At 40.7% G+C, this 25411-nt stretch overlaps 1 pseudogene; it reads right to left on the bottom strand.

Moving 5' to 3' along the window:
• Nucleotides 1–7598: 7598 nt before the first annotated feature.
• The window catches only part of LOC120935274, a 66813-nt pseudogene continuing 49000 nt past the window's right edge, over nt 7599–25411 (bottom strand).

Below are 25411 nucleotides of genomic sequence, written 5' to 3'. Positions count from 1 at the left end.
GTGTGTTAGCTCAATTTCTAACAGGCAGCCGGCGCGGTCTTCTGTGACGTCAGGTTCTTCTCTTCCCTTCTTCCGATGTTGCCTCGTTGCCTCTTGTCGCTGTAATTGAAGCGCGCCTTGCATCCCATTTATATAGGCATCACCGTCCCATCATGCTCCGGCAGGTACCCACGTGGTGGGTGCCTACCCACGTGCACCCACCACGTGGGTACCTACCGGAGCATGATGGGACGGTGATGCCTATATAAATGGGATGCAAGGCGCGCTTCCATCATTGCAGTGACAAGAGGCGACGAGGCAACATCGGAAGAGGGGAGAAGAACAGAAGAGAAGAACCTGACGTCACAGAAGACCGCGATGGCTGCCTGCTAGAAATTGAGCTAACACACAAAGATAGCAGGCAGCCAGCGCTGAAGAAGAAGGCACCGGACATCTGCAGAAGAACCGGGGTTCGCCGAGTCAACAGCGGAAGAGGGGAGAAGATGGAAGAAGACCCCCGGAGAGCGGAGAAGCCCCCCCCCGGAGAGCGGAAGAAGAAACCCCCCCCGGAGAGTGGAAGAAGACCCCCGGAGAGTGGAAGACCCCCGGAGAGTGGAAGAAGAAGCCCCCCCTGGTAATAGAGCTAATAAAGAAGACAGGGGGGGCATCCGGAGCAGAATAATAAATTATTTTAAAAACCCTTGTGTTGTGTGTTTACTAACTTTTACTTTTTGCCTCCAGGTGAATGGATAGGGGTACGATGTACCCCATATCCATTCACTTAGGGTGGGGGGCCGGTATCTGGGGGCCCCCTTATTAAAGGGGACTCCCAGATTCCGATAAGCCCCCTCCCGCAGACCCGACAACCAACGGCAAGGGTTGTCGGGAAGAGGTCCTGTCCTCATCAACATGGGGACAGGGTGCTCTGGGGTGGGGGGGCCCGCAGTGCGCCCCCCTGCCCCAGAGCACCCAACCCCCCCATGTTGAGGGCATGCGGCCTGGCACGGCTCAGGAGGGAGGGGGGCGCTCGCTCGTCCCCACTCCCTTCCTGGCCGGCCGGGTAGCGTGCTTTGGATACGGGTCTGGTATGGATTGTAGGGGGACCCCCTACGTCGATTTTTCGGCGTGGGGGGTCTCCTTACAACCCATACCAGACCTAAGGGCCTGGTATGCTCCTGGGGGGGGGGAACCCATGCCGGTTTTTTCGTTGAAAATTGGCATGGAGTTCTCCCTCTCAGGAATGCATGCTGAGCGACGCTGTCATTTTTTTTTAAAATTATTTGTTTTCCCGGCGCGTATATTTTTTTTCACCCGTCGCAACTTTAGTGTCCCATCGAAATTCTCAAAGCCGCCCGGCGTTAATTACGTTCGCGCGCTGCACGTCTGGAAAATGACATCACACGCATGCGCAGTACGGCCGGCGTGGGAGCGCGCCTCATTTAAATTTTAAACGCCCCCAGGAGAGGAGGACCGCCTTACGACGGCGGCACTTAAGTTACACGGCCTGAAATTTCTAGGTAAGTGCTTTGACGATCGGGCACTTAGGTAGAGATTTTAAGTCAGTGTAACTTAACTGCTGAAAGTTAAGTTAGGCAGCTTTTTTGAGAATTTGGCCCTGTGTTTTTGTTTATCTTTCTGTTTCAGTGGCTGAGCTATGTTGTTGATAAACATTGCCTCGCTGTTTTTTTTTTTTTTTTTTGACAGCTCTAATTGCCGGGACTTGGATTACACTTCAGCTGTTTACAGGGGAACCCCGCTGACAGCTGAATGAGTCATCAGTTGTTAAGAAAAAAAAATCAGTTGGAAAATAATAATTCTAATAATTAAATGGAGGCGAATAAGGAATGAATTAAGGCTGATTATACTAATTAAAGGGGTTAACACAGAGCAATATTTAAAAACAAAAAAAGTTGCTTTAAACTGACTTCATCTGCAGATTAAAGTTCATCCCTCTGATCTGTAGATGAAGAAACAGAAAGATACAAAAAGAAACAATGTTGTTTGTTTATCTTTCTGTTTTAGTGGCTGAGCTATGTTGTTGATAAACATTGCCTGGCAGTTTTTTTTTTTTAGACAGCTCCAATTGCCGGGACTTGGATTACATTTCAGCTGTCAACAGGGGAACCCTGCTGACAGCTGAATGAGTCATCAGATGTTAAGAAAAAAAAATCAGCAGGAAAATAATAATTAAAATAATTAAATGGAGGCGAATAAGGAATGAATTAAGGCTGATTATACTAATTGAAGGGGTTAACACAGAGCAACATTTAAAAACAAAACAAAAAAAGTTGCTTTAAACTGACTTCATCTGCAGATTAAAGTTCATCCCTCTGATCTGTAGATGAAGAAACAGAAATATACAAAAAGAAACAATGTTTTTTGTTTATCTTTCTGTTTCAGTGGCTGAGCTATGTTGTTGATAAACATTGCCTGGTTGCTTTTTTTTTTTAGACAGCTCCAATTGCCGGGACTTGGATTACATTTTAGCTGTCAACAGGGGAACCCCACTGACAGCTGAATGAGTCATTAGTTGTTAAGAAAAAAAATCAGTTGGAAAATAATAATTAAAATAATTGAATGGAGGCAAATAAGGAATTAATTAAGGCTGATTATACTAATGGAAGGGGTTAACACAGAGCAACATTTAAAAACAAAACAAAAAAAAGTTGCTTTAAACTGACTTCATCTGCAGATTAAAGTTCATCCCTCTGATCTGTAGATGAAGAAACAGAAAGATACAAAAAGAAACAATGTTTTTTGTTTATCTCTCTGTTTCAGTGGCTGAGCTATGTTGTTGATAAACATTGCCTGGCTGCTTTTTTTTTTTAGACGGCTCCAATTGCCGGGACTTGGATTACATTTCAGCTGTCAACAGGGGAACCCCACTGACAGCTGAATAAGTCATCAGTTGTTAAGAAAAAAAAAAGTCAGCCGGAAAATAATAATTAACTGGAGGAGAATAAGGAATTAATTAAGGCTGATTATACTAATTCAAGGGTTAATAAGGGGTTAACACAGAGGAACATTTAAAAAAATTAAAAAAAGTTGCTTTAAACTGACTTCATCTGCAGATTAAAGTTCATCCCTCTGATCTGTAGATAAAGAAACAGAAAGATACAAAAAGAAACAATGTTTTTGTTTATCTTTCTGTTTCAGTGGCTGAGCTATGTTGTTGATAAACATTGCCTGGCAGTTTTTTTGTTTTTTTTAGACAGCTCCAATTGCCGGGACTTGGATTACATTTCAGCTGTCAACAGGGGAACCCCACTGACAGCTGAATGAGTCATCAGTTGTTAAGAAAAAAAAATCAGCCGGAAAATAATAATTAACTGGAGGAGAATAAGGAATTAATTAAGGCTGATTATACTAATTCAAGGGTTAATAAGGGGTTAATACAGAGGAACATAAAAAAAAACTAAAAAAAGTTGCTTTAAACTGACTTCATCTGCAGATTAAAGTTCATCCCTTTGATCTGTAGATGAAGAAACAGAAAGATACAAAAAGAAACAATGTTTTTGTTTATCTTTCTGTTTCAGTGGCAGAGCAATGTTGTTGATAAACATTAGTAAGAAACTGTGAGGGGTTGTGATTGCGCAGGTGAAAGTGGAAAAATGAAAAACAAAAAGCGTGAAGAAACATGCTGCTGGCAATTACACAACAGAAACAATTGTGTTCATTTTATATGTTGATAAACATAGCCTGGCTGCTTTTTTTTTTTGACAGCTCCAATTGCCGGGACTTGTTTTACACTCCAGCTGTCAACAGGGGAACCCCACTGACAGCTGAATGAGTCATCAGTTGTTAAGGACGCGGCTACCTGAAAATTGCCTGCTTTTTTTTACATATAGCTGTCAGTGAGGGAATCCCGCTGACGGCTGAAAGAACCGAGCCTGAAAGTATCGGTTTCAGGTATCAGAGCATTTGTACCGATACTCGTGCAAATGCTTAGTATCAGAACCGATACCTGCTGATAGGAGGAAAAAATAAGAGTGATAGAGAGACGAGCTCATCAGTCTGCTGCTTCTCCTTTCACTGTCCAGTCACATGTTGGGGGAGAAGCAAGACCTCAAAGTAATACTGAGCGGCAGCAGAGAAAAATCAGGTCTCCTGCTTTGCTAGACAGGCCTGTGTTGAGTGTGTGTCTGTTTGCCTGGAATTTACCATATTAACACAACTAGGATTCACTTATTTAGATCATGGTGGATGATGCCACTATATTGTGCCAAAGTCCTGACAAAGCCCCCTTTACAGCTACATCCTTTCATGACGAAACGCGTAGAGTCGGTTGATTCTAACTCTTGTCGGGAGGATCGGATTTGATAAATATCAACACAACTAGGATATACTTATTTAGATCATTGTGGATGATGCCACAATATTGTGCCAAAGTCCTGACAAATCCCCCTTTACAGCTACATCCTTTCATGACGAAACGCGTAGAGACCGTTGATTCTAACTCATGGCGGGAGGATAGGATTTGATAAATATCAACACAACTAGGATTCACTTATTTAAATCATTGTGGATGATGCCATTAAATTGTGCCAACGTCCTGACAAAGCCCCCTTTACAGCTACATCCTTTCATGACGAAACGCGTAGAGACAGTTGATTCTAACTCATGGCGGGAGGATCGGATTTTGAAAACATCAACACAACTAGGATTCACTTATTTAGATCATGGTGGATGATACCATTATATCGTGCCAAAGTCCTGACAAATCCCCCTTTACAGCTACATCCTTTCATGACGAAACGCGTAGAGACAGTTGATTCAAACTCATGACGGGAGGATCGGATTATAGGCCTGTGTTGAGTGTGTGTCTGTTTGCCTGGAATTTACCATATTAACACAACTAGGATTCACTTATTTAGATCATGGTGGATGATGCCTTAAAATTGTGCCAAAGTCCTGACAAAGCCCCCTTTACAGCTACAGCCTTTCATGACGAAACGCGTAGAGTCGGTTGATTCTAACTCTTGTCGGGAGGATCGGATTTGATAAATATCAACACAACTAGGATATACTTATTTAGATCATTGTGGATGATGCCACAATATTGTGCCAAAGTCCTGACAAATCCCCCTTTACAGCTACATCCTTTCATGACGAAACGCGTAGAGACCGTTGATTCTAACTCATGGCGGGAGGATAGGATTTGATAAATATCAACACAACTAGGATTCACTTATTTAAATCATTGTGGATGATGCCATTAAATTGTGCCAACGTCCTGACAAAGCCCCCTTTACAGCTACATCCTTTCATGACGAAACGCGTAGAGACAGTTGATTCTAACTCATGGCGGGAGGATCGGATTTTGAAAACATCAACACAACTAGGATTCACTTATTTAGATCATGGTGGATGATACCATTATATCGTGCCAAAGTCCTGACAAATCCCCCTTTACAGCTACATCCTTTCATGACGAAACGCGTAGAGACAGTTGATTCAAACTCATGACGGGAGGATCGGATTATAGGCCTGTGTTGAGTGTGTGTCTGTTTGCCTGGAATTTACCATATTAACACAACTAGGATTCACTTATTTAGATCATGGTGGATGATGCCTTAAAATTGTGCCAAAGTCCTGACAAAGCCCCCTTTACAGCTACAGCCTTTCATGACGAAACGCGTAGAGACAGTTGATTTCTAACTCATGGCGGGAGGATCGGATTTTATAAATATTAACACAACTAGAATTCACTTATTTAGATCATGGTGGATGATGCCATAATATTGTGCCAAAGTCCTGACAAAGCCCCCTTTACAGCTACAGCCTTTCATGACGAAACGCGTAGGGACAGTTGATTCAAACTCATGAAAGAGGATCTGATTATATGCCTGTGTTGAGTGTGTGTCTGTTTGCCTGGAATTTACCATATTAACACAACTAGGATTCACTTATTTAGATCATGGTGGATGATGCCTTAAAATTGTGCCAAAGTCCTGACAAAGCCCCCTTTACAGCTACAGCCTTTCATGACGAAACGCGTAGAGACAGTTGATTTCTAACTCATGGCGGGAGGATCGGATTTTATAAATATTAACACAACTAGAATTCACTTATTTAGATCATGGTGGATGATGCCATAATATTGTGCCAAAGTCCTGACAAAGCCCCCTTTACAGCTACAGCCTTTCATGACGAAACGCGTAGGGACAGTTGGTTCTAACTCATGGCGGGAGGATCATATTTTATAAATATCAACACAACTAGGACTCACTTATTTAGATCATGGTGGATGATGCCATTAAATTGTGCCAAAGTCCTGACAAAGCCCCCTTTACAGCTACAGCCTTTCATGATGAAACGCGTAGAGACAGTTGATTCAATTTCAAACTCATGACGGGAGGATCGGATTATAGGCCTGTGTTGAGTGTGTGTCTGTTTGCCTGGGATTTACCATATTAACACAACTAGAATTCACTTATTTAGATCACGGTGGATGATGCCACAATATTGTGCCAAAGTCCTGACAAAGCCCCCTTTACAGCTACATCCTTTCATGACGAAACGCGTAGAGTCGGCTGATTCAAACTCATGGCGGGAGGATCGTATTTTATAAATATCAACACAACTAGTATTCACTTATTTAAATCATGGTGGATAATGCCACAATATTGTGCCAAAGTCCTGACAAAGCCCCCTTTACAGCTACAGCCTTTCACGACGAAACGCGTAGGGACAGTTGATTCAAACTCATGACGGAAGGATCGGATTATAGGCCTGTGTTGAGTGTGTGTCTGTTTGCCTGGAATTTACCATATTAACACAACTAGGATACACTTATTTAGATCATGGTCGATAATGCCATTATATTGTGCCAAAGTCCTGACAAAGCCCCCTTTACAGCTACAGCCTTTCATGACGAAACACGTAGGGACAATTGATTCTAACTCATGGCAGGAGGATCGGATTTGATAAATATCAACACAACTAGGATATACTTATTTAGATCATTGTGGATAATGCCACAATATTGTGCCAAAGTCCTGACGAAGCCCCCTTTACAGCTACATCCTTTCATGACGAAACGCGTAGAGTCGGTTGATTCAAACTCATAGCGGGAGGATCGGATTTGATAAATATCAACACAACTAGGATTCACTTATTTAGATCATGGTGGATGATGCCACAATATTGTGCCAAAGTCCTGACAAAGCCCCCTTTACAGCTACAGCCTTTCATGACGAAACGCGTAGGGACAGTTGATTCTAACTCATGGCGGGAGGATCGGATTTGATAAATATCAACACAACTGGGATATACATATTTAGATCATGGTGGGTGATGTCATTATATCGTGCCAAAGTCCTGACAAAGCCCCCTTTACAGCTACAGCCTTTCATGACGAAACGCGTAGAAACAGTTGATTCTAACTTATGGCGGGAGGATCGGATTTTATAAATATCAACACAACTAGGATTCACTTATTTAAATCATTGTGGATGATGCCATTAAATCGTGCCAAAGTCCTGACAAAGCCCCCTTTACAGCTACAGCCTTTCATGACGAAACGCGTAGCATGCCTATATCTAATATAAAAAAGTATCTGACAACAGGTCCACTTTAAAGGCTGTTTATTGGATTTCTTCATGCCTTGGAGTGGGGGTGGGGGGGGATGAAACTAAACGCATGACTTGTAGTTAATAAATGGAAGTGATGTCACCGCGGAGCGGCCTTTTCTACGGCGATGTGTGCGAGTTAAATGATCGAGGACGAATCATCATGGAGACTTTCTTGAGGGAATAATAATCGGTGTTCATCCAGCTGTACCACACAATGCCATCCGGACCCATCATCCTGCGACCTTTCACGTATTTACCCCCCTGCAACACAACAAATGGTAGAATCCATATCAAGGCCATCAACACTGCCCAGCTTTATCAATAGAAATGTGCAAGGAGCAAACTGCTCTATTGCCGGCCAATCACAGCTCTGCACTGGCCTAACTTTGTTATGTGAAGTCCGATTGGACATGTGCAGAACGTGAATTTTCAGAACTCCGTTAAACTGAACTCCATTCGTTTGGATTCAGAAAGTTCGAACGGAATTCAAATTCGATTCAAATCTATTCTATTCGAAATTTGAATTTTTCGGAAGATGGTTCTATTCTATTCTGTTCTTTTATTTTCTATTCTATTCTATTATTTTCTACCCTATCCTAATTTGAATTTATTGTATTCGAAATTCGAATTTTGATGTTCTTTCTATTCTATTGTTTTTTGTTTCTATTCTATTTGAATTTCGGAAGTTGGTTATATTCGTTCTTTGTTATTCTATTCTATTGTTGTTGTTTTTTTCGATTCTATTCAAATGTATTCTATTCAAATTCAAATGTATTCTATTCGAAATTTGAATTTTCGGAAGATGGTTCTATTCTATTCTATTCCGTTCTTTTATTTCTCTATTCTATTCTTTTCTATTATTTTCTATCCTATCCCAATTTGATAATATTGTATTCGAAATTCGAATTTTGAAAGATGGTTATGTTCTTTCTATTCTATTGTTTTTTGTTTCTATTCTATTCGAATTTCGGGAGTTGGTTATATTTGTTCTTTGTTATTCTATTCTATTGTTTTTTTTATTTGATTCTATTCAAATTCAAATGTATTCTATTCAAATTCAAATGTATTCTATTCAAATTCAAATGTATTCTATTCAAATTTTGGGAAATTGTTATATTCTTTCTATTCTATTGTTTATTTTATTTTTCTATCCTTTTCTAGTCTATTATTTTTTTATTGAATTCAAATTTATTCTATTTGAATTTCGGAAGATGGTTATATGCGTTCTATGTTATTCTATTCTATTGTTTTTTTTTCCTATTCTATTCTTTTTCAATTAAAATTTATTCTATTCGAATTTTGGGAAATGCTTATATTCTTTCTATTCTATTGTTTTTTTTCTATTCTATTTGAACTTCGGGAGTTGGTTATATTCGATCTTTGTTATTCTATTCTATTTTTTTATTCTATTCTATTCAAATTCAAATGTATTTGTTTCAAATGCAAACGTATTCTTTTCAAATTCAAATGTATTCTATTCAAATTTTGGGAAATTGTTATATTCTTTCTATTCTATTCTATTATTTTTTTTCTATCCTTTTCTAGTCTATTTTTTTTTTTATTGAATTCAAATTTATTCTATTTAAATTTCGGAAGATGGTTATATTCGTTCTATGTTATTCTATTGTTTTTTTTCCTATTCTATTCTTTTTCAATTCAAATTTATTCTATTTGAATTTTGGGAAATGCTTATGTTCTTTCTATTCTATTGTTTTTTTTTCTATTCTATTTGAATTTCGGGAGTTGGTTATATTCGTTCTTTGTTATTCTATTAATTTTTTTTTATTTTATTCTATTCAAATTCAAATGCAGTCTATTCAAATTTAAATGTATTCTATTCAAATGTATCTATTCAAATTTTGGGAAATTGTTATATTCTTTCTATTCTATTCTATTATTATTTTTTCTATCCTTTTCTAGTCTATTCTTTTTTTATTGAATTCAAATTCATTCTATTTGAATTTCGGAAGATGGTTATATTCGTTCTATGTTATTCTATTCTATTGTTTTTCTTTTCCTATTCTATTCTTTTTCAATTCAAATTTATTCTATTCGAATTTTGGGAAATGCTTATATTCTTTCTATTCTATTGTTTTTTTTCTATTCTATTTGAATTTCGGGAGTTGGTTATATTCGTTCTTTGTTATTCTATCCTATTTTTTTATTCTATTCTATTCAACTTCAAATGCAGTCTATTCAAATTCAAATGTATTCTATTCAAATTTTGGGAAATTGTTATATTCTTTCTATTCTATTCTATTCTATTATTGTTTTCTATCCTTTTCTAGTCCGTTCTATGTTATTCTATTCTATTGTTTTTTTTCCTATTCTATTATTTTTCAATAAAAATTTATTCTATTCGAATTTTGGGAAATGCTTATATTCTTTCTATTCTATTGTTTTTTTTCTATTCCATTTGAATTTCGGGAGTTGGTTATGAATGAATGAATGAAAAACTTATATAGCGCGGCACATGCGAAGTGAATCGCCTCTGGCGATTCGTTCTTTTTTATTCTATTCTATTTTTTTTATTCTATTCTATTCAACTTCAAATGTATTCTATTCAAATGTATTATTTTCAAATTCATATGTATTCTATTCAAATTCAAATGTATTCTATTACATTTTTGGGAAATGGTTATATTCTTTCTATTCTATTGTTTTTTTTCTATCCTATTCTAGTCTATTCTTTTTTATTGAATTTAAATGTATTCTATTCAAATTTTGGGAAATTCTTATATACTTTCTATTCTATTGTTTTTTTTCTATTCTATTCATTTATTTATATTCTATTCTATTCAAATTAGATTTTATTCCAGTCAAATACGGACTTATTTTATTCGAAATTCGAATTTCGAAAGATGGTTATGTTCTTTCTATTATATTGTTTTTTTTTTCTATTCTGTTTGAATTTCGGGAGTTGGTTATATTCATTCTTTGTTATTCTATTCTATTTTTTTATTCTATTCTATTCAAATTCAAATGTATTCTATTCAAATTCAAATGTATTATTTTAAAATTTTGGGAAATGGTTATATTCTTTCTATTCTATTGTGTGTTTTTTTCTATCCTTTTCTAGTCTATTCTTTTTTTATTGAATTCAAATTTATTCTATTTGAATTTCGGAAGATGGTTATATTCGTTCTATGTTATTCTATTCTATTGTTTTTTTCCTATTCTATTCTTTTTCAATTCAAATTTATTCTATTCGAATTTTGGGAAATGCTTATATTCTTTCTATTCTATTGTTTTTTTTCTATTCTATTTGAATTTCGGGAGTTGGTTATATTCGTTCTTTGTTGTTCTATTCTATTTTTTATTCTATTCTATTCAACTTCAAATGTATTCTATTCAAATGTATTATTTTCAAATTCAAATGTATTCTATTCAAATTCAAATGTATTCTATTACATTTTTGGGAAATGGTTATATTTTTTCTATTCTTTTGTTTATTTTTTTCTATCCTTTTCTAGTCTATTTTTTTTATTGAATTTAAATGTATTCTATTCAAATTTTGGGAAATGCTTATATACTTTCTATTCTATTGTTTTTTTTCTATTCTATTCATTTATTTATATTCTATTCTATTCAAATTAGATTTTATTCCAGTAAAATACGGACTTATTTTATTCGAAATTCGAATTTCGAAAGATGGTTATGTTCTTTCTATTCTATTGTTTTTTTTTCTATTCTGTTTGAATTTCGGGAGTTGGTAATATTCGTTCTTTGTTATTCTATTCTATTTTTTTATTCTATTCTATTCAAATTCAAATGTATTCTATTCAAATGCAAATGTATGCTATTCAAATTTTGGGAAATGGTTATATTCTTTCTATTCTATTGTTTATTTTTTTTCCTATCCTTTTCTAGTCTATTCTTTTTTTATTGAATTCAAATTTATTCTATTTGAATTTCGGAAAATGGTTATATTCGTTCTATGTTATTCTATTCTATTGTTTTTTTTTCCTATTCTATTCTTTTTCAATCCAAATTTATTCTATTCGAATTTTGGGAAATGCTTATATTCTTTCTATTCTATTGTTTTTTCTATTCTATTCATTTATTTATATTCTATTCTATTCAGATTTGATTTTATTCCAGTCAAATCTGGACTTATTTTATTCGAAATTCGAATTTCGAAAGATAGTTGTATTTAGAGGTCGACCGATATATCGGCCGATATTTGGCGTTTTTAAATTAATCGGCATCGGCCGATTTGTGCTTTAAAAATGCCGATTTAAACTTCAGCACCGCGACTTGCAAAAAGCTTCTGTAATAGAAGTCAATGCAAGTTGCCTGAAGTTTCCCGTAGAAGACCTTCTCTCTCTCCTGGGCAGCCTGCCAAGTTTTAGAAAAGATATACAATGTTGCTACTTATCAATGAACTGAACTCCGTGTAGGAGAATTCTCAGTTTAACCATTTAAAGGCTAAATCTTTTTTGACACTTGATGCTTACAAGTAAAAATCCTGTATTTTCTGCTAGAAAATTACTTGGAACCCCCAAACATTATATATTTTTTTTTTAGCAGAGACCCTAGGAAATAAAATAGCGATTGCTGCAATATTTAATGTTACACGGTATTTGCGCAGCGGTCTTTCAAACACATTTTTTGGGGAAAAAAATATACTTTAACAAAAGAAAAAAATAAACAGTAAAGTTAGCCCATATTTTTTTTTTCGTCCAAAAGTTTTCATTACCTGTTTTTGTGTAAAATATATATATATAAAAAAAATGTAATACACAAAAACAGGTAATGAAAACTTTTGGACGAAAAAATAAAAATATGGGCTAACTTTACTGTTTAGCCCAAAAGCGCCTGAAAAATCGGCTTAACATATCGGCCCAAAAAAATCGGCATCATAAATCGGCTATCGGCCGCCGTGATTTCTAAATATCGGCATCGGCATCGGCCAGAGAAAAACCCATATCGGTCGACCTCTAGTTGTATTATATATTATTCTATTCTATTTTCTATTCGATTCTTTTTTATTCTATATGAATTTTTATAATTCTGTCAAATTGAACTCCATTCAACCGAATTCAGAAATTTGGAAAACGGAATTCCATTCGAATTCGATTCAAATTTGAATTTATTCTATTTGGAAGATGATTATATTCTTTCTATCCCATTCTATTCTATTGTTTTTCTATGCTATACTATTCTTTTATTTTCTTTCTTTTATTTTTTATTTTCCATCCTATTCAAATTTGAATTTATTCTATTCGGAATTTAAATTTTGAAAGATGGTTATATTTGTTCTATTCTATTGTTTTTATTTCTATTCTTTTCTATTGAATTAGAATTTATTATATTTGAATTTCGGAAGTTGGTTATATTCGTTCTTTGTTATTCTAGTCTATTGTTTTTTTTTATTCTATTCTTTTCTAATTTTAATTCTAATTTATTCTATTCAAATTTTGTGAAATGGTTATATTCTTTCTATTCCATTGTCTTTTTTCTATTCTTTTCTATTTTATTCTTTTCTATTGAATTCAAATATATTCTATTTGAAATTCGGAAGTTGGTTATATTCATTCTTTGTTATTCTAGTCTATTTTTTCTATTTGATTCTATTCTATTTCAAATTAAAATGTATTCTATTTGAATGTTGGGAAATGGTTATATTCTTTCTATTCTATTGGTGTTTTTTTCTATTTTTTTTCTATTTTCTTTTTTTTCTATTGAATTCAAATATATTCTCTTTGAATTTCAGAAGGTGGTTATATTCATTCTTTGTTATTCAGTTCTATTGTTTTTTTTTCTATTCTATTGTTTTCTATTCAATTTCAAATTCAAATTTATTCTATTCGAATTTTTGGAAATTCTTTCTATTCAATTATTTTTTCTATTCTATTCTTTTATTTCTATTCTATTCAAATTCAATTTTATTCCAGTCATATCCGGATTTGTTCTATTCAAAATTTGAATTGGTTGTATTCTATTTATTTCTATTCTACTATGTTATTTTCTATTCTATTGTATTCAGTTTTTATTTTATTTTCTATTCTGTTCCTTTATTTTCTGTTCTATTCATTTTTATTGTATTCTATTCTTTTATTTTCTGTTATATTCCTTTATTTTCTATTCTATTATATTTTATATTGTATTCTATTATTTTATTTTCTATTTTATTCCTGTATTTTCTATTCTATTTTATTCTATTCTGAAATTAAAATTGGAATCGGATCAAATTTGAAAACGTTGAATTGAATTTGAAATTTTGGGCCAGATTCACGTAGAATCGCGGCAGGGTAACGTATTGCATTTACGTTACACCGCCGCAAGTTATATGGGCAAGTGCTTGATTCACAAAGCACTTGCCTGTAAACTTGCGGCGGCGTATCGTAAATCCGTCCGGCACAAGCCCGCCTAATTTAAATGGGACGTGTATCATTTAAATTAGGCGCGTTCCCGCGCCGAACATACTGCGCATTCTCCGTTTTGAAATTTCCCGCCGTGCTTTGCGCAAAATGACGTCGCACCGACGTAATTTTTTGAACGTCGACGTGAGTTACGTCCTTTCCTATTCACGGACGACTTACGCCAAAAAAAAATGTGAAATTCGACGCGGGAACGACGGCCATACTTTAACATGGCAAGTCTAAAGATAGACCAAGAAATAGCAGCTTTAACTATACGCCGGGAAAAGCCGACTAGCGACGACGTAAGAGAATGCGACGGCCGCGCGTACGTTCGTGAATCGCCGTAAACAGCTAATTAGCATACCCAACGCGGAAAACGACGCGAACTCCACCCAGCGGGCGCCGAAGTATTACACCTACGATCCGAAGGCGTACGAAGCCGTACGCCTGTCAGATCGAAGGCAGAAGCCGTCGTATCTTGGTTTGAGGATTCAAACCAAAGATACGACGCGGGAAATTTGAAAGTAAGCCGGCGTATTTCCTCTGTGAATCTGGCCCTTTGTTTTTATTTTAAATTCATTTAAATTCGTTACTATTGTAATTCAGATACAGCCGAACTTCCGAATAGTTAAAAATTTTCCAGAATTAGTAATTCGAAATGAAACAAATGTCTAATTCTGATTGGTTGCCGTGAGCTACTATAGTTTGCTTTCTGTATTGCTTAGGATCAGTTAGGGATAAAGAACAAGCTAGACTTATAGCCAGATTCAGGTAGATGGGCGCATTTTTAAGGCGGCGTAGCGTATCGTATTTACGCTACGCCGCCTTAAGTCAGAGAGGCAAGTGCTGTATTCACAAAGCACTTGCCTCCTAACTTACGGCGGCGTAGCGTAAATGGGGCCGGCGTAAGCGCGCCTAATTCAAATGAGGATGAGGGGGCGTGTTTTATGTTAATAGGGGGTGACCCGACGTGATTGACGTTTTTTTGCGAACGGCGCATGCGCCGTCCGTGTACATATCCCAGTGTGCATTGCTCCAAAGTACGCCGCAAGGACGTATTGGTTTCGACGTGAACGTAAATTACGTCCAGCCCCATTCACGGACGACTTACGCAAACGACGTAAAATTTTGACGCAGGAACGACGGCCACACGTAACATTGGCTAGTCCAGCTATTTGATGGAATAACTTTACGCCGGAAAACGCCTTATGTAAACGGCGTATCTTTACTGCGACTGGCGCACGTACGTTCGTGAATCGGCGTATTTAGGCATTTACATATTCTACCCCGAACTCAACGGGAGCGCCACCTAGCGGCCAGCCTAAATATTGCACCCTAAGATAGGACGGCGCAGGCCGTCGTATCTTAGCTAGGTTTAAGTGTATCTCAGTTTGAGAATACACTTAAACTTACGACGGCGCAGATTCCGAGTTACATCGGCGTATCTACTGATACGCCGGCGTAACTATTTGTGAATCTGGCTATTAACCACTTGCCGACCGCCGCATGTATATGTACGTCCACAGAATGGCACGTACAGGCAGATGGGCGTACAGGTACGTCCCTGCCTTTCCGTGGGTCGGGGGTCTGATCGGGACCCCCCCCCGTAACATGCGGCGGTTGGATACCCGCGGGGAGCGATCCGGGACGCGGCGCTATTCGTTTATAGCCGCTCCGTCGCGATCACTCCCCGGAGCTGAAGAACGGGGAGAGCCGTATGTAAACACGACTTCCCCGTGCATCACTGTGGCGGCGCATCGATCGAGTGATCCTTTTTATAGGGAGACTCGATCGATGACGTCAGACCTACAGCCACACCCCCCTACAGTTGTAAACACACACTAGGTGAACCCTAACTCCTACAGCGCCCCCTGTGGTTAACTCCCAAACTGCAACTGTCATTTTCACAATAAACAATGCAATTTAAATGCATTTTTTTGCTGTGAAAATGACAATGGTCCCAAAAATGTGTCAAAATTATCCGAAGTGTCCGCCATAATGTCGCAGTCACGAAAAAAATCGCTGATCGCCGCCATTAGTAGTAAAAAAAAAAAAAAAATTATAAATATGCAATAAAACTATCCCCTATTTTGTAAACGCTATACATTTTGGGCAAACCAATCGATAAACGCTTATTGCGATTTTTTTTACCAAAAATAGGTAGAAGAATACGTATCGGCCTAAACTGAGGAAAAAAATGTTTTTATATATGTTTTTGGGGGATATTTATTATAGCAAAAAGTAAAAAATATTGCAATTTTTTCAAAATTGTCGCTCTATTTTTGTTTATAGCGCAAAAAATAAAAACCGCGGAGGTGATCAAATACCACCAAAAGAAAGCTCTATTTGTGGGGAAAAAAGGATGCCAATTTTGTGTGGGAGCCAGGTCGCACGACCGCGCAATTGTCTGTTAAAGCGACGCAGTGCCGAATCGCAAAACCTGGCCTGGGCATTTAGCAACGAAATGGTCCGGGGCTTAAGTGGTTAAAGAGGAGTTCCACTCATCCGTCTACTCCCCCCCTCCCCCCCAAGTGTGATTGTATCCCACCATAGAGGGTACAGATGCCTCACCGTATAGTACACTCCATTGAGGTTGGAGTAGAAGCATTGGTGATACCACCAGCCGCCATGAGAGATCCCGGCACACAGATTGCTTGACTCCGGAGTACTGAATCCCCTCTTGTTGTGGTACCAGGAGAAGGAATCCTTTGCTGTCCCTCCAGCTCCTACCACATGGAGGCGATAGTCGTTGGCTTCATCTTCAATGCTGCAAGAAAAGTAAAAAAAAAACGATCAAGCACCCAATCTATAGGTTGTTCCCACCTAGACCCTACTTCTAAATATTGGGAATAGGGATGAGCCGAACACCCCCCCCCCCCCCGGTTCGGTTCGCATCAGAACAAGCAAACAGCCAATAAATTTGTTTAAACATCCAAACACCGTTGAAGTCTATGGGACACGAACATGAAAAATCTAAAGTGCTAATTTTAAAGGCTAATATGCAAGTTATTGTCCTAAAAAGTGTTTGGGGACCTGGGTCCTGCACCAGGGGTCATGTATCAATGCAAAAAAAGTTTTAAAAACGGCCATTTTTTTCAGGAGCAGTGAGTTTAATAATGCTTAAAGTGAAACAATAAAAGTGAAATATTACTTTAAATTTCGTACCTGGGGGGTGTGTATAGTATGCCTGTGAAGTAGTGCTTGTTGCCCGTGCTGAGAACTGGCCCTGCACAAAGTGTCATTTCTGAAGGAAAAAAAAGTCATTTAAAATCACTCGCGGCTATAATGAATTTTCGGCTCCCGGCAATTCAGAGAAAAGTAATTGAAAGTCATTGATAAAAAAATCCAAATTCAATTACCAGACCCTTCAGGCGTGGAGTTCCCCCCTAAAATTCATACCAGACCCTTTACCTGAGCATGCAACCTGGCAGGCCGCAGGAAAAGAAGGGGGGACGAGAGAGCACCCCCCTCCTGAACCGTACCAGGCCACATGCCCTCAACATTGTCGGCTTCCGGCAATACAGAGAAAAGCCATTAATAAAAAATTTAAAAAATGCGTCTGGTATGGATATTAAGGGGAACCGTGCGCCAAATTTTAAAAAAAATTACGTGGGGTTCCCCCCAAATGGATTTGAAGGTTAACTCTGCGCCAAATTTAAAAAAATGGGTTCCCTCCAAAAATCTATACCAGACCCTTTATCTGAGCACGTAACCTGGCAGGCCACAGGAAAAGAGGGGGGGACGAGAGAGCGCCCCCCGAACCGTACCAGGCCACATGCCCTCAACATGGGGAGGATGCTTTGGGGGTCCGTGACCCATCAAAGCACCATGTCCCCATGTGGATGGGGACAAGGGCCTTATCCCCACAACCCTTGCCCGGTGGTTGCTCCAAATGACATCGCAAGGACGTCATTGTTTTCGACGTGGCGTCCAGCCCCATTCACAGACGGCTTACGCAAACGACGTAAAATGTTCAAAATTATACGCGGGAACGACGGCCATACTTAACATTGAGTACGCCACCAGATAGCAGCTTTAACTATACGCCGGAAAAAGCCGAACGGAAACGACATAAAAAAATGCGACGGCCGCGCGTACGTTCGTGGATCGTCGGAAATAGCTAATTTGCATACTCAACGCGGATTACGACGGGAACGCCACCTAGCGGACTTCGAAAAATTGCATCTAAGATCCGAAGGCGTACAAAGACGTACGCCTGTCGGATCTAACCCAGATGCCGTTGTATCTTGTTTTGAGGATTCAAAACAAACATACGACGCGGGAATTTTGAAATTACGCCGGCGTATCAATAGATACGCCGGCGTACTTTCTTTGTGGATCTACCCCTAAACCTGGAAGCATCATAGCTGGAATCTGTTTGGCAGTTATGGGCCACACAAAAAAGACTTGTACCTGAACTCCCTGTAGACAGCGTACTTATGCTGCCCACTCCAGTCCTCCAGGTCAATGCGCAGGCTGAATCCTCCCTTCCCCGTTTATCTGGTAGATCTTCTCATTTCCCAGCCAAAACTCGCCCCTCAAGTTTCCAAAACCTTCTTTATACTCTTTCCAGGGCTTGGTAAAATTGACGGATCCATCTTGGCGTCTCTGAATAACTGTCCACCCGCCACCTGCCAGATAAAAATGAAAGACTCCAATGAATAATCCGTTTGAATGGTCCGCATACAGTAAACTAGTCAGTACATAGATGATTGCAGTGCAGAGAGGTGGCAGACCCAGGTGCCACATCCAAAATAATGTCAGCTGAGAACTGGAAACTGAGGCTACAATTCGCACAGGCTCACCAAAATTGGACAATAGAAGATTGGAAAAACGTTGCCTGGTCTGATGAGTCTCGATTTCAGCTGCGACATTCAGATGGTAGGGTCAGAATTTGGCGTAAACAACATGAAAGCATGGATCCATCCTGCCTTGTATCACCGCTTCAGGCTGGTGGTGGTGTAATGGTGTGGGGGATATTTTCTTGCCACACTTCAGGCCCCTTAGTACCAACTGAGCATCGCTTAACCCCTTAACGCCCGCCGCACGACTATTTACGTCCGCAAAATGGCACGGACAGGCAGATGGGCGTATATATACGTCCTTGCCTTCTAGCAGGTTGGGGGGTCCGATCGGGACCCCCCCCCCCCCCCCCTGCGTGCGGCGGGCGGATTCCCGCGGGGAGCGATCCAGGACGATGACGCGGCTATTCGTTTATAGCCGCTCCGTCGCGATCGCCCCCCCGGAGCTGAAGAACGGGGAGAGCCGTATGTAAACACGGCTTCCCCGTGCTTCACTGTGGCGGCTGCATCGATCGAGTCATCCCTTATATAAGGGAGACTCGATCGATGACGTCAGACCTACAGCCACACCCCCCTGTCATTTTCACAATAAAGAATGCAATTTAAAGCGGTGGTTCACCCTCCTTAACGTCATTCTAGCATTACATTCGGCATCGTAGCGCGAGCTACAGTATGCCGTTCTTACATTTTTTATCCCCGTACTCACTGTGCTATTGCACATTGAAAATTCCGACTCCCGCGGGGAATGGGCGTGCCTATGGAGAGGGAGGATGATTGACGGCCGGCTCTGGCACGTCACGCTCCCCGATGACAGCCGGAGTAGGTCTCGGCTCTTCACGGCGCCTGCGCACAGGCTATGCGCAGGCGCCGTGAAGAGCCAAGCCTATTTCGGCTATTTCCGGAGAAGCGTGACGTGCCAGGGCCGTCCGTCAATCACCTTCTCTCACCATAGGAACGCCCATTCCCCGGAATCTTCAATGAGCCATAGCACAGTGAGTACGGGGATAAAAAATGTAAGACCGGCATACTGTAGCTCGCGCTACGATGCCGAATGTAATGCTAGAATAAAAAAAAAAATTATATTTTTTTTAATAGGGTGAACCCCCGCTTTAAATGCATTTTTTGCTGTGAAAATGACAATGGTCCCAAAAATGTGTCAAAATTGTCCGAAGTGTCCGCCATAATGTCGCAGTCACGAAAAAAATCGCTGATCGCCGCCATTAGTAGTAAAAAAAAAAAATTAATAAAAATGCAAAAAAACTATCGCCTATTTTGTAAACACTATACATTTTGCGCAAACCAATCAATAAACGCTTATTGCGATTTTTTTGACCAAAAATAGGTAGAAGAATACGTATCGGCCTAAACTGAGGGAAAAAAAAACATTTTTATATATGTTTTTGGGGGATATTTATTATAACAAAAAGTAAAAAATATTGCATTTTTTTCAAAATTGACGCTCTATTTTTGTTTATAGCGCAAAAAATAAAAACCACAGAGGTGATCAAATACCACCAAAAGAAAGCTCTATTTGTGGGGAAAAAAGGACGCCAATTTTGTTTGGGAGCCACGTCGCATGACCGCGCAATTGTCTGTTAAAGCGACGCAGTGCCGAATTGTAAAAACGCCTTTGGGCATTTAGCAGCATATTGGTCCGGGGCTTAAGTGGTTAAACGCCACGTCCAACCTGAGTATTGTTGTTGACCATGTCCATCTCTAATTTAATGCAGATAAGGCACCAAGTGAGTTTAATTACCACCTTAATCAGCCACGGAACCTAATACGTGTTTGGGTTTAAAGGGATTAGGTGGCAACCCTAGGTGGAACGGGAGATTTGCATCATGGATGTGCAGCCGACAAATCTACAACAACTGCGTTATGCCATCATGTCACTATGGACCTCTGAGGAATGTTTCCAACACCTTGTTGAATCTATACCATGAAGAATGAAGGCAGTTCTGAAGGCAAAAGGTGGTCCAACCCGGTAATAGTAAGGTGTACCTAATAAAGTGGCTCATGTGTGTGCAGTGGTGGTGCGTCTATAGAGGGCGCCGGAGAGCCGCCCCCTCTGGCTCTCGCACCGCCACTGATTACAATAACATAGATTCATGCATTGCATGAATCCATGTTATTGTTGCCGCTGCTGCGCCGACTATTCAGATGGTCGGATGGTGAGCGCCGGCCACCTGAATAACGGCAGCTGGTTGGCTGTGTGGAAGTGCCTATCAGAGCCAGCGGCTTTCCGAGTACAGCCCTCAGGCTGTAGTCGGCTTCCGGAAACTTAACTAAGGGATGCACGGGGGGTGCGTTCCTTGGATAAGACTGACAGGCGTCTCAGCCAATCAGGTTCAACGGGAACCTGACTGGCTGAAGCGTCATTGAGGGCGGGAGAAGACATCGAGGGACGTGGAAGGAGGATGGCTGACCCCCAGAAAGGAAAGTGCCAGGTGGGGGAGGGGCATTTTACAGGGCACAGTGGCGACAATGGGCATAGTGCCATCAATGGGCACAGTGGCGACAATGGGCACAGTGGCGACAATGGGCACAGTGGCGACAATTAAAGGGCACAATGGCATCAATTGGCACCGTGGCATCAATTAATGGGCACAGTGGCGACAATTGGCACAGTGGCGACAGTTGATGGGCACAGTGGCTGCGTTTGATGGCATGGCACAGTGGTGACAATTGATGGCACAGTGGCTGAGTTTGATGGCATTGCACAGTGGTGACAATTGATGGCACAGTGGCTGCGTTTGATGGCATGGCACAGTGGTGACAATTGATGGCACAGTGGATGCGTTTTATGGCATGGCACAGTGGCGACAGTTGATGGGCACAGTGGCTGCGTTTGATGGCATGGCACAGTGGTGACAATTTATGGCACAGTGGCTGAGTTTGATGGCATTGCACAGTGGTGACAATTGATGGCACAGTGGCTGTGTTTGATGGCATGGCACAGTGGTGACAATTGATGGCACAGTGGATGCGTTTTATGGCATGGCACAGTGGTGACAATTGATGGCACAGTGGCTGCGTTTGATGGCATGGCACAGTGGTGACAATTGATGCACAGTGGCTGCATTTGATGGTCATAGTGGCTGTATTTGATGGTCATAGTGGCGACAATGGGCACAGTGGTGACAATTAAAGGGCACAATGGCATCAATTGTCACAGTGGCGTCAATTAATGGGCACAGTGGCGACAATTGGCACAGTGGCGACAGTTGATGGGCACAGTGGCTGCGTTTGATGGCATGGCACAGTGGCTGCGTTTGATGGCATGGCACAGTGGTGACAATTGACGGCACAGTGGCTGCGTTTGATGGCATGGCACAGTGGTGACAATTGACGGCACAGTGGCTGCGTTTGATGGCATGGCACAGTGGTGACAATTGACGGCACGGTGGCTGCGTTTGATGGCATGGCACAGTGGTGACAATTGATGGCACAGCGGCTGCGTTTAATGGCATGGCACAGTGGTGACAATTGATGGCACAGTGGCTGCGTTTGATGGCATGGCACAGTGGTGACAATTGATGGCACCAGCCACCACTGTGTGTGTGTATGTGTATATATATATATATATATATATATATATATATATATATATATATATACACACACACACACTGTATATTATAGATCTTATTAAAGTTGAATGGGACTGTGGTGATAGATATAATGCAAACAGCCAATCAATATCAGTGATCAAGCGCTTACCCTCAGTGTCCATATCACAGTAGACGTCTACTGCAGTTCCGCCAGTAGATGGCACTATAGCATAGACTCCAGAGCTTCGCTCCCCATTGTAATAATGATTGGAACAGTCAGTGTAGCAGCTGTTGGAGTACCTGAGATCTGAAAGAGGACATGGAGGTTTATCTCCTGCAAAGGGATGAATAAGTCAGACATAAAAAATAAAAATAAAAACTTGCAAAGCGACTCTCAGAACAAAAGACAATAAAAATCAAGGCGATTTTCTAGCACACACATTAAATGTCATTATATGACTTCTTGTCCCACAAGTGCTTTTCATTAAAATTCTTTTTTATTTTTTTAAGTGGCTTTTTCAAATATCAGATGTAATAATTCAGATCTTGCCAGAAAACGTATCTTGCTGTTGCATTGTTCTAAGGACTGGACAACCTACGTTATGGAGAAGGGGGGAGGGGACGGTTTCTGGAGTCCTATCTTATGGTTTCCTAATACAGTAAGATGAGTGAGCCTTGCTGTAGAAGGAGTGTAATACTAGCAGAAATATCCAGGTAAAATAAAGGGAAAAAAGATCCTAAAAAAAAAAAATGCAGACGCCACATCAATATATTGCATTTTTGTTTTTGGGTTTAGATATGCTTTGGCCACTTGCCGACCTGCTCACACAGACATACTGCGGCAGGTCGGCTCTCCTGCGCGAATCGCCGTACCTGTATGGTGGCAGGTGCGGGCGGGTGCGCTCTCGCTCCCGCTGCACGAGCGCGCGTCCCCGGGTTGGGGCGGACTCGATGTCCGCCGGCGACCCTCGATCGCCTATTACAGTGGCAGAACGGGGAACTATTAGGTAGATCCACAGAGATGGCGGCAACTTTAAGGCGGCGTGGCGTATCGTATTTACGCTACTCCGCCTTAAGTCAGAGAGGCAAGTACTGTATTCTCAAAGTACTTGCCTCCTAACTTACGGTGGCGTAGCGTAAATACGGCGGGCGCAAGCGCGCCTAATTCAAATTCGGCTGAGGGGGCGTGTTTTATTATAATTAGGCTTGACCCGACGTGATTGACGTTTTTTTTTAACTGCGCATGCGCCTACATTTCCCAGTGTGCATTGTGGCTAAGTCCGCCGCACGGTCCTATTGATTTCGCCATGGACGTAAACTACGTAAATCCCTATTCACGGACGACTTACGCAAACGACGTAAAATTTTCGAATTTCGACGCGGGAACGGCGGCCATACTTAACATTACTATTCCATCTATTTGATGGAATAACTTTAGGCCTGCTAATGAGTTACGTAAACGGCGTATCTGTACTGCGTCGGCCGGGCGTACGTTGGTGAATAGGCGTATCTAGTGATTTACATATTCTACGCCGACCGCAATGGAAGCGCCACCTAGCGGCCAGCCAAAATATTGCACCCTAAGATAGGACGGCGCAAGCCGTCGTATCTTAGATAGGTTTAAGTGTATGTCTGTTTGAAAATACACTTAAACATAGGTCGGCGCAGATTCCGAGTTAGGTTGGCGTATCTACTGATACGCCGACCTAACTCTACCTGAATCTAGCTATATGTAAACAAGGCGATTCCCCGTTGTGCCGGATCACATATGACAGAGATCTACTGTTCCCAGTGATCGGGAACAGTGATCTCTGTCATGTCCTAGGCAGCTCATCCCCCCTACAGTTAGAACACACCCAGGGAACACGCTGAACCCCTTGATCGCCACCTCGTGTTAAAGTGGAGTTCCTCCCAAAAATGGAACTTCCACTTTTTGGAATCCCCCCCCCCCCTCCGGTGTCACATTTGGCACCTTTCATGGGGGAGGGGGTAGCAGATACCTGTCTAATACAGGTATTTGCTCCCACTTCCTGGCATAGACCACCTCGGTGATCTACACCACTTCCGGAGCCTACTCTGTACCCCCGCTGTCTTCTGGGAGACACAGCTCCCAGAAGACAGTGGGGACCAGTGAAGAAGCGCAGCACGACTCGCGCATGCGCAGTAGGGATCCGGGAAGTGAAGCCGCAATGCTTCATTTCCTGATTTCCTCACCGAGGATGGCGGCAGGGGCAGCCGAGAGCTGAGTGATTGCTTGGCTTCAGCTGCCGAAAATCACGGGCACCCTGGAAAGGTAAGTGTCCTTATATTAAAAGTCAGCAGCTGCTGTATTTGTAGCTGCTGGCTTTTAATATTTTTTTTTAATGGGACCTCCGCTTTAACTCCTTCCCTGCCAGTGCCATTTTTTTCATTGATTAGTGCATTTTTATAGCACTGATCAATGTAATAATGTCACCGATCCCCAAAAAAGTGTAATTTGGGGTCAGATTTGTTAGCCGCAATCCCGATAAAAATCGAAGATCAATGCTATTACCAGTAAAAACAATAAAAAATAAATAAAAGTCCGAGGCCCGGATTCAGAAAGCAGTTACGACAGCGTATCTCCAGATACGCCGGCGTAACTCTGAGTGCGGGCCGTCGCAACTCGGCGCCTGATTCATAGAATCAGATAAGCCTCACAGTTGCCTAGATACGAGTGGCGTAAGTCTCCTACGTCGTCGTATCTTAGGGTGCAATATTTACGTTGACCGCTAGGGGCGCTTCCCAAGACTTCCGTGTCGAATATGCAAATTAGGTAGATACGTCGACTCAGAAACGTACGTCCGCCCGGCGCATTTTTTTTCGTAGTTTCCGTTAGGCTTTTTCCGGCGTAAAGTTACCCCTGCTATATGAGGCGTACGCAATGTTAAGTGGGGACGTCGGGCCAGCGTTGAATTTTCCGTCGATTACGTTGTTTGCATAAGTTGTTCGCGAATAGGGCTTTGCGTAAGTTACGTTCACGTCTAAAGTATTGACTATTGCGGCGTATTTTGGAGTATGCGCACAGGGATACGCTCACGGACGGCGCATGCGCCGTTAGTAAAAAACTTCATTTACGTAGGGTCACCATTCATTAACATACAACACGCCCACTGCCTGGA

The sequence above is a fragment of the Rana temporaria genome, chromosome 4 (genome assembly GCF_905171775.1).
Source record: "Rana temporaria chromosome 4, aRanTem1.1, whole genome shotgun sequence".
Classification (NCBI taxonomy): Eukaryota; Metazoa; Chordata; class Amphibia; order Anura; family Ranidae; genus Rana; species Rana temporaria.
This window is presented reverse-complemented; position numbering and strand designations above follow the sequence as displayed.